Source organism: Callithrix jacchus, chromosome 12, assembly GCF_049354715.1.
Source record: "Callithrix jacchus isolate 240 chromosome 12, calJac240_pri, whole genome shotgun sequence".
Taxonomy (NCBI): domain Eukaryota; kingdom Metazoa; phylum Chordata; class Mammalia; order Primates; family Cebidae; genus Callithrix; species Callithrix jacchus.
Genome location: NC_133513.1, coordinates 100976279 through 100984989, shown reverse-complemented (window position 1 = coordinate 100984989; position 8711 = coordinate 100976279).

The window sequence follows — 8711 nt, the reverse complement described above, 5'->3', positions numbered from 1 at the left end:
CCCTCTGTGTGTCTATATATTTTCATAATTTAGCTACCATGCATAGAGTATGCGGTATTTGAATTTCAGGGGAAAAAATACTTGCAACATTTGTATGATGAAATGATTTAGAACTTGTAAAATATTTTTCCTGCACCTATTGACATAATGTTGCTTTTTTTTTAGCTTTTATTACTATTATGTGTTACATTAATTTATTTTATGTGTTTTTTATTATACTTTTAAGTTCTGGGTACATGTGCAGAATGGGCAGGTTTGTTACATAGGTATACACGTGCCATGTGGAGGTTTGCTGCGCCCATCAACCCATCATATACATTCAGTATCTCTCCTAGTGCTATCCCTCCCCTAGCCCCTCAACCCCTGACAGGCCCTGGTGTGTGATATTCCCCTCCCTGTGTCCATGTGTTCTCATTGTTCAACTCCCACTTATGAGTGAGAACATGTGGTGTTTGGTTTTCAGTTCTTGTGTTAGTTTGCTGAGAAGGATGGTTTCCAGCTTGACTCATGCTCCTGCAAAGGACATGAACTCATCCTTTTTTTATGGCTGCTTAGTATTCCATGCTGTATAGTGCCACATTTTTTTTTTTTTGTCCAGTTTATCATTGATGGGCATTTGAATTGGTTCCAAATGTTTGCTATTGTGAAGAGTGCTGCAATAAACATAGGTGTGTATGTGTCTTTAGAGTCAAGTGATTTATAAGCCTTTGGGTACCCAGTATAAGCCAATGGGATTGCTGGGTCAAATGGTATTTCTGGTGCTAGATCCTTGAAAACTTGCCACTTTCTTCCACAGTAGTTGAACTAATTTACACTTTCAACAGTGTAAAAGTGTTCCTATCTCTCCACTTCCTCTCCAGCATCTGTTGTTTCCTGACTATTTAATGATCACCATTCTAACTGGCACGTGATGGTGTCTCGGGTTTTGCTTTGCATTTCTCCAATAACCAGTGATGATGAGATTTTTTCATTTGTTTGTTGGACACATAAATATCTTCTTTTGAAGTGTCTGTTCATATCCTTCATCCACCTTTGTTAGGATTATTTGTTTTTTTACTTGTAAATTTGTTTAAGTTGTTTGTAGATTCTGGATATTACACCTTTGGCAGTTGGATAGATTGCAAAAATTTTCTCCCATAATGTAGGTTGCCTGTTCACTCTAATTAAAGTTTCTTTTGCTGTGCAGAAGATCTTTAGTGTAATTAGATCTTATTTGTCAATGTTTGCTTTTGCTGCCATTGCTTTTGATGTTTTAGTCATAAAGACTTAGCCCATGCCTATGTCCTGAATGGTGTTGCCTAGATTTTCTTCTGGGGTTTTTATGGTTTTAGGTGTTACATTTAATTCTGTAATCCATCTTGAGTTATATTTTGTATAAGGTGTAAGGAATTTATTGTTGAATGGTGCACAAACCTTATAGTCTTGGTAAAAATCCTATTTTTGGCTAGATGCAATGGCTCACACCTGTAATCCCAGCATGTTGGGAGGCTGAGGCAGGTGAATCATGAGGTTAACAGTTCGAGACCAGCCTGGCCAAGATAGTGAAACTGCATCTCTACTAAAAATACAAAAATTAGCTGGGCACAGTGCCAGGAGCCTGTGATCCCAGGTACTTGGGGGTCTGAGGCAGGAAAATCACTTGAAACCCAGAGGCAGAAGTTGCAGTGAGATGAGATCATGCCACTGTGCTGAGCCTGGACAACAGAGCAAGATGCCATCTCAAAAAATATATATGTATTTTTTTCTCTATATTTGTCCTGGTGTAAAGTCATTTTTATATGTTGTCAAATTATATTTGTTAATATTTTGATAAGAATTATGTGTCTATGTTATTTTTGGTTTATTGCCATTTTGTCTGGCTTTTATGTTAGTGTATTATTTGCAGAAAGAGTTGTAAAATCATTTGTTCTTTCCTATTTTTGAAAATGTAAAGTACTGTTATTTATTATTTAAGTTACTAAAAATTCACCAGTGGAATCATCTGGGCCAATTGTTTGTAATATTGGTTGAGAATGCTGAATCAGTTATTTCACTTGTTACAAGTATTTAAGATTATTTTATTTCTTCTGGAGTCATTTATACCATGTCTTTCTAGAAACTTTTCCCATTTTATCTAAATTGCCTATCTAATTTGTTGGCATAAATGTTTTCCTAATATAATGATTTTAGTTTCTTTGGGATTGGTAATATAATGTCCTCCCTTTTGTTCCTAGTGTTGACTTTTTGTGTTTTCTATTTCTTTGGTCAGTCAATCAAAGAGTTAATAAGTTGTTGGTTTTGGTGTTTCATTTGTTTTCTCTATTTCTCTTATTTGTATTTGTTAGTGTCTAATCTTTACTATTTTCTTACTACTTTTAATTTTTGTTTAGTTACTCTTCAATTTCTTGTTTTTAAGGTAGAATCTAAGACTAATGGTTTGAGAGATTTCATCATTTCTGATATAGGCATTTATATCTATAAATATTCTCTAAGAACTGCCTATGGTTTATCAGTATTTAATATATTAAACAGGCAAAAAATAGATAAGAATATAGTTAATCTGCACAACAAATTCATCCATTTTATCTAATGGGTAATTATAGAATATTCTGTCTAACAATAGCAGAATACACATTCTTCTCAAGCTCATATGGAACATCCACCAAGATAGACCACAAGATAGAGGGAACCATAAGTCACACCCTAATTTGTTCTACTTATTTTTTTTCTATTCCTTCTTTATTTCATTAATTTTTCTCTCTAATCAATTATTTCCTTCTTTTGTTTGCTTTAGATAGAGTTTGCCCCTCTTTTTCCAGAAACTTAAGGTGAAAAGTTATTGATTTGAAAAATTTATTCTCAACATGGATATTTAAAATTATATATTTTTCTCTATACACTGCCTTAGCTGAATCCCACACATTTTAAAGTATGTTTTCATTTTTATTCATCTAAACCTTGTGGTTTCTTTTTAGACTCATTGTTTGTTTAGAAGCATGCTGTGTAACATGCATGTATTTGAAAGCTTCACAAATTTTTATTATTCATTTCAAATTTGTTGAAGAGCATACTCTGTATTATTTCTATACTTGACAATTTTTTGAGGTTTATTTTATGGACTAGCAACAGGTCTAAGCTGAGAATGCTCAATGTACACTCAAGAAAAATGCATATTCTGGCACGGTTGAGTGGAGTGTTCTATAATTGTCTGTTAGAGCTAGTGGGTTCATAGCATTAAGTCTTTTATTTCCTGTTGGGTATTCTGCCTAACTGTTCTATTTGCCACTAGAAGTGTGCTATCGAAGTTTCTGACTATTATTGTCACATTATCTATTTTTCTCTTCATTTCTGTCAGTTTTTTGCTTCATGTATTTTGATGATCTGTTATCAGATGCATATATGGTTGTAACTGTTTAACCTTCCTCATGGATTGGCCCTTTTACCATTATAAAGAGTTCCTCTTTAACTCTATTAATATGTATTTTTTGTTTTGTAGTTTATTTAATATTTCACATACTAACTTCAGCTTTGTTGTGGTGGCTATTATTATACCTTTTTTAATCATTTTACTTTCAATCTATTTCTATATTTAAATATGAAGTATATTTCTTATAGCCATCATATAGCTTGGATCATTTTTTAAATTTAATCTCAGCCAAGATGGTCAAATCGGAACAGTTCCGATCTGTAGCTCCCAGCAACAGTGCACCAGAAGACAAGTGATCTCCCCATTTCCAACTGAGGTACCAGATTCATCTCATTGAGACTGGTTAGACTGTGGGAATAGCCCAAGTTGGGCAAGCCAAATCAGGGTGGGGCATCATCTCAGTTGGGAGGTGTAAGGGACTGGAGAACTCTCTCTCCTAGCCAAGGGAAGCCATTAGGGACTTTTGTGGACACTCCAGTACTCTGGCTCAGATACTATACTTTTCCCATGGTCTATACAACCTGCAAGCCAGGAGATTCCCTCCAGCGCCTACAATGCTATGTTTCCAGTACAAAACTAGGCAGCTGTTTTAGTTAAGTGGTGCCTGGAATGACAGAACCGCTCCTCCCTGACAAAGGGGGCTGAAGCCAGGGAGCCAAGTGAGCTGGCTCAGCAGGTCCCACCCCCATGAAAACCAGCAACCTACCACCCACTGGCTTGAAATTCTCACAGCCAGCACAGCAGTCTGAGCTCGACCTGGGATGTTTGAGCTTGGTAGGGGGAGGGGCACCCACCATTGGTGAGGCTCCAGTAGGTCGTTTCAACATTGCCTGGGTAAACAAACCCACTGGAAAGTTTACACAGCAACTGGGCAGAACCCAGCATGGCAGCTTAGCAAGGCCTCTACAGGTAGACTGTCAAGTAGATTCACTACTTGCTGGGCAGGGAGTCTCTGAAAAAGAAGACAGCAGCCCATCAGGGAAATACAAAGTCCCCACCTTCCTGGGACACAGCACCTGGGTAAAGGGGTGGTTAAGGGTTCCGCTTCAGCAGACTTAAATGTCCCTGCCTGGCAGCCCTGCAGGGAGCAGCAGATCACCCAGCACAGTGCTTGAGCTCTATTGAGGGACAGTCTGCCTCCTCAGGTGGCTCCCTGACCTCCTGTGTATCCAAACTGGGAGACATGTCACACAGGAGAGCTCTGGCTGACATCTGACAGGTACCCTTTTGGGACAAAGCAACTAGAGTAAGGAAGAGGAAGCAATATTTGCTGCTCTGTAGCCCCTGCAGGTGATTCACAGGCAAGCAGGATCTGGAGTGGACCTCCAGCAAACTCCAGCAGACCTGTAACAGAGAGGCCTGACTGTTAGAAGGAAAACTGACAAACCGAAAGAAACAGTTTCAACATCAACAGAAAGGATGCCCACTCAGAAACCCCATCCAAAAGTCACCAACTCTTCCATTCTTTAGGTTGTCTGATTAATCTGTCCATAGTTTCTTCTGCTGGGCAGAAATGCTTATGTTTAACTAGATCCCATTTGTCAATTACTGCTTTTGTTGCAATTGCTTTGGTGTCTTTATCATAAAATCTTTGCCCATACCTATATCCAGGATAATATTGCTTGTCTTCCAGAGATTTTATAATTTTGTATTTTACATTTAAGTATTTATGCACCGTGTGTTGATTTTTGTATGTGTTGCAAGGAAGAAGTCCAACTCAGTATTCTGCATGTTGCTAGCCAGTTAACCCAGCACCATTTATTAAATATGGAGTCTTTTCTCCACTGTTGGTTTTTGTCAGCTTTGTCAAAGATCAGATGGTTGTAGGTATGTGCCCTTATTTCTGAGCCCTCTGATCTGTTCTATTGGTCTGTCTGCCTGTTTCTGTAACAGTACCATGCTGTTTTGGGTACTGAAACCAAACTCTACTAAACTATAGTATAGTTTGAAGTCAGGTTGTGTGATGCCTCCAGCTTTATTCTTTTTGCTTATGATTGCTTTGGCTACTCAAGCCCTTTTTGGTTCCATATAAATATTAAAATAGTTTTTTCCTGTTATGTATAGAATGTCGTTGTTAGTTTGGTAGGAATAGCATTGAATCTTAATTGCTTTGGGCAGTATGGCCATTTTAATGATGGTGAATCTTCCTATCCAGGAGCATGTAATATTTTTTTATTTGTTTTTGTCTTTTCTGACTTCTTTGAGCACTGTTTTGTAATTCTCATTGTAGAGATCTTTCACCTCCCAGGTTAGCTGTATTCCTAGGTACTTTTTTCTTTTTGTGGCACTTGTGAATGAGATTGCCTTTCTGATTTGACTCTCAGCTTGGCTGTTGTTGATGTATAGGAATTCTAGTGATTTTTCTACATTTTCAGGATTTTGTATCCTGAAACTTTGCTGAAGGAGCTTTTGGGTAGAGACTATGGGATTTTTTAAACATGGAATTATGACATCTGAAAACAGAGATAGTTGGACTTCATCTTCCTCTTTGGATGTCCTTTATTTCTTTCTTTGCCTGATTGCTCTGGCTAGGACTTCTAATATTATGTTGAATAGGAGTGGTGAAAAGAGGGCATCTTTGTCTTTTGCTGGTTTTCAAGGGGAATGCTTCCAATTTTCTCCCATTCAGTATAATGTTGGCTGGGGTTTTGTCACAGATGACTCTTCTTATTTTGAGGTATGTTCTTTCAGTACATAGTTGACTGAGAGTTTTAATCCTGAAGGGGTATTGAATTTTGTTGAAAGCCTTTTCTGCATCAGTGAGATAATCATCTGGTTTTGTTTTAAGTTCTATTTATGTGATTGATGAATCACATTCATTGATTTGTGTTAGTTAAAACAACCTTACATCCCAGGGATGAAGCCTACTTGATATGGTGGATCAGCTTTTTGAAGTGCTGCTGTATTCACTTTGCAAGTATTTGGATGAGGATTTTTGCAGCAATCTTCATCAGGGATATTAGCCTGAAGATTTCTTTTATTGTTGTCTTTGCCAGATTTTGACATCGGGATGATACTGGCCTCATAAAATGAACTAGGGAGGAGTCCTTTCTCTATTTTTTGACAGAGTTTCTGGAGGAATGGAACCAGGTCTTCTTTATACATCTGTTAGAAGTCATTTGTGAATCCATCAAGTCTGAAGGCCTTTTTTGGTTGGTAGGCTATTTATTACTAATTCCATTTTGGAGCTCATTATTGGTCTGTATCGGGAATCAATTTCTTCCTGGCTCAAACTTGGGAGAGTGGATGTGTTCAGGAATTTATCTATCTCTTCTAGGTTTAATAGTTTGTGTGCATAGTGGTGTTTATAGCAGTTTCTGACTTTAATTTTTATTTCTGTAGGGTCAGTGGTAACATTTACTTTGTAATTCTTAATCGTGTTTATTTGCATCTTTCCTATTTTCTTCATTCATTTAGCTAGCATCCTGTCTAATTTTTTTAAGTCTAACTCCTGGATTTGTTAATCTTTTGAGTTTTTTTTTTGTGTGTCTTGATTTCCTCTGGTTCAGCCCTGATTTTGGTTATTTCTTAATCTTTTGCTAGCTTTTGGGTTGATTTGTTCTTGCTTCTCTTATTCTTTTAGTTGTGATGTTAGGTTATTAATTTGAGATCTAATGTTTTGATTTGGGCATTTAGTGTTATGAATTTCTCTCTTTACATTGCCTTAGCTATGTCCCAGAGATTCAGGTATACTGTTCACATTAGTTTCAAAGAACTTCTTAATTTCTGCCTTAATTTCATTATTTATCCAAAAGTCATTTGGGAGCATGTTGTTTAGTTTCCACATAGTGGCATGGTTTTGGGCAATTTTCTTAGTCTTGACTTCTTATTTCATTGCACTGTGGTCCAAGAGTGTGTTTAGTGGTATTTTGGTTCTTTTGTATTTGCTGATTATTTATTTATGTCCAGTTATGCCCAATGAGGTTGATTTTAGAATATGTACCATGTAGCAATGAGAAAATATATATTCTGTTGTTTTGGGTGGAGAATTCTGTATAGGTCTATCAGACCCATTTTGTCCAGTGTTAATTCAAGTACTGAGTATCTTTGTTAATTTTCTGCCCGGACGATCTGTCTAATACTGTCAATGAAATGTTGAAGTCTCCACTATTATTGTGTGGTAGTCTATGTCTCTTTGTAGGTCTCTAAGAACTTGCTTTATAAATCCAGCTGCTTCTGTAATGGGTGCATATACATTTAGGATAGTTAGGTCTCCTTGTTGAATTGACTTTTACCATTATGTAATGCCCTTCTTTGTCTTTTTTTGATCTTTTTTTATTTTTGAAGTCTGTTTTGTCCAAAATTAGCATTGCAACCCCTGATGTTTCTCCGTTTTCTATTTGCTTGGTAGATTTTCCTCCATAACTCTATTTGGAGACTGTGAGTATCATTAAATGTGAGATGAATCTCTTGAAGATAGCATGCCATTAGGTCTAGCTTTTTAATCTAGCTTGCTACCCTGTGTGTTTTAAGTGGAGCTTTTAGCCTGTTTACATTCAAGATTAGTATTGATATGTGTAGATTCCATCCAGTCATTGTGTCATCTGGTTCTTATGTTGGCTTGTTTGTATGGTTGCTTTATAGAGACACTTGTCTGCGTGTTTAAGTGTGTTTTTGTATTATCTAGTACCAGTGTTTCCTTTTAATATTTAGTGTTTCTTTCAAGGTATCATGTAAAGCAGATCTGATGGTAATGAACAGGATCTTATTTCTCCTTTGCTTAGGAAGCTTAATTTGGCTGTATATAAAATTCTTGATTGAATTATTTTAAGATATTCAGTATAGTCCCCTAGTCTCTTCTAGCTTGTAGGGTTTCAGCTTAGCAGTCTGCTGTTAGCCTGATGGAATTCCCTTTGTAGGTGACCTGCCCTTTCTCTCTAGCTGCCTTTAACATTCTTTCTTTTAACCCTGGAAAGTCTGATTATTATGTCTTTTGGGGATGATCTTCTTGTGTAAAATCTTGCAGGAGTTCTCTGCATTTCTTGAATTTGACTTTTGACATCTCTAGCAAGGTTGGGTAATTTTCAGAAACAATATCCTAAAATACATTTTCCAAGTGATATGATTTCCCCTCCCCTCTCTTTAAGGGATGCCAATGATTTGTAGATTTGGCCTCTTTACAAAATTCAATATTTCTCAGAGGTTTTGTTCATTTTTTTTTTTTTTTGTCTGAGTGTCTTATTTCATTAGCCCAGTCTTCAAGTTCAGAGTTCCTTACCTCAACTTAGTTTATCCTGCCATCAATACTTGTAATTGCATTGTGAAGTGTTATATTGTTATTCACCTTTGTCAGGTATGTTAGGTT